General features: G+C 30.3%; 1 non-coding gene across 1 annotated transcript; it reads left to right on the forward strand.

Annotated features, from left to right (window-relative positions):
* On the forward strand, positions 1,086-1,157 carry TRNAE-UUC. The gene has a single exon. It is a non-coding gene; the product is annotated as a tRNA-Glu (tRNA).

The raw sequence follows: 2,033 nt of genomic DNA on the forward strand, positions 1-2,033 counted from the left end.
TTTTTTTTTTTTTTTTTTTTTTGTAATAATATCTCTAACTATAACGTTATCAATAATTTTTCTTTTTCCTTTTTCTTTTTTTTTCTCATTTCATTATCTCTTTAGTCAATTGTTTGTTACACAGGAAATAACACGAGTTATACAATGGCGTAAATCAATTGGGCAAAAGGGACATGCAATTTAAGTGGATTTTGACCTTTCAATTCCAAATCTCTTTGTCACATTTATTGTGCGAAATTAAAGGCATTCTAGATGTAGATGATAATAATAAAAAAAGAGTATTTTGTACTTGTTACTTTTCTTTATACCAATGTGGTTAGTTATGGACTTCGATAAATGTAAAATTACAACAACAAAAAAAAAGAATAATTTATGAAAGTTGAAAATGTGCAATGCTCGAGAAAAGTAGGGAGGTTTTAGGAGAGGTGTAACTCTACATTATGCATTCATTTGATTTCTCATTTGTCTATTATCAATGACGTCAGAAAATATGTTACGTAAGAACAGTACTCAATGCTTTTAATAATCTTAAATTATGTCCTTTTCATTCAAACATGTTTTCAATTTATGTTACTAAATGTAAGAACTTTGAATAGTCACGACTTTTTATTACGACTAGACTGCGACAAAACTTAAAATGTTAAGTTTCGTTGATCACATAGAACTCCGATAAAAACAAATGAACAAAGACAAGAGAAACAACTCACGTAAAGTATTAAATTACCTTACATGAAAACACACCACATGATTTGAATTATTCACCGCATGTATATGTAATCTAGTAGTTTATAATCTTCTCCACCTAAGATTAATTAGTCCGTTGTGGAGTTAAAAATTCAATTTGGGAATCCCAAAACGTGATTATAAAAATGTAATTTATCTTGAGAAATGATCCACGGGTTTGGGGTTGGGAATAAACCTGGGCCTTGTGTGGTTCATCTTATATGAATAAGTAACTGTAACTCTGTAAGAATTGATTCATATAAAAATTGGTTAAAATAAAATAAAATATAAGACCTAATTTGTATATAGTTATATAAACTAATGTATGTATTTAAAACGTGTAACTTCAATATGGTTATAAATCCGATGTCGTCCAGCGGTTAGGATATCTGGCTTTCACCCAGGAGACCCGGGTTCGATTCCCGGCATCGGAGCTTTTTGGTTTCTTTTTTAATCATCCCTGTCCTTTTTTCTTTTTTAAACAACTGGTTTTCCCTGTCTATTAGACTTTGTTTTTTTCAATTCCTTCCTATTTATGTTTCTGGATTTATCATAACTGTCAAACATTTTCCAAAAGTTTATTAGAGTTTTAAAAAGTCTGTATAGTTTATATACAAACCTAATAAAATTAAATATATATTACTTTAATGGTAGGGAAAAATAAATTTAAAATTAACATTTAATCAGAATTATTTTCTCATCAAATTTCAAACGAAAAAATATGTTTATTTTTTTTTTTTTTTTGGAAAAAAGATTGCATCATCCAAAAACTGAATTTTTAATTAAAAACAAAACTAAATGTAATAATCGGTTAGGGAAAAGAGAAGGTTTTATTCAAGCAATGAAAGAAGACTGGAACAACCTCTCTCATGATCGCAGCTTTACAGATAAGCTCAAGATCTTACGGAAAAAGATCTCCACTTGGAAATGTTCCAATCAGACAAATTCTGCAGTTGAAATTAAGCAGCTCAAAGAACAGCTAGAAACAGAGTTTCAGCAAGCTCATCCAGATGGTACGCGTATTCAGGCAATTAAGAGGTCTTTGAACATTGCTTATTTGCACGAAGAGATTTATTGGAGGCAAAAAAGTCGAGCACAATGGCTCAATGAAGGGGATCATAATACCTCTTATTTCCATGGAAGCGCTAAATCTAGAAAAGCATGGAATCGCATGGTTTCAATTCATGATCTTCATGGCATTGAACATATAGGAGATGATAAGGTGTCTTTGGTTGCTACAAAATATTTTGAAGATCAGTATAAAAAAAAAGTTCACGCTTGTTGGGGTTCTTTCTTTGATCATGTTGCTA

The sequence above is a fragment of the Camelina sativa genome, chromosome 5 (genome assembly GCF_000633955.1).
Source record: "Camelina sativa cultivar DH55 chromosome 5, Cs, whole genome shotgun sequence".
Taxonomy (NCBI): domain Eukaryota; kingdom Viridiplantae; phylum Streptophyta; class Magnoliopsida; order Brassicales; family Brassicaceae; genus Camelina; species Camelina sativa.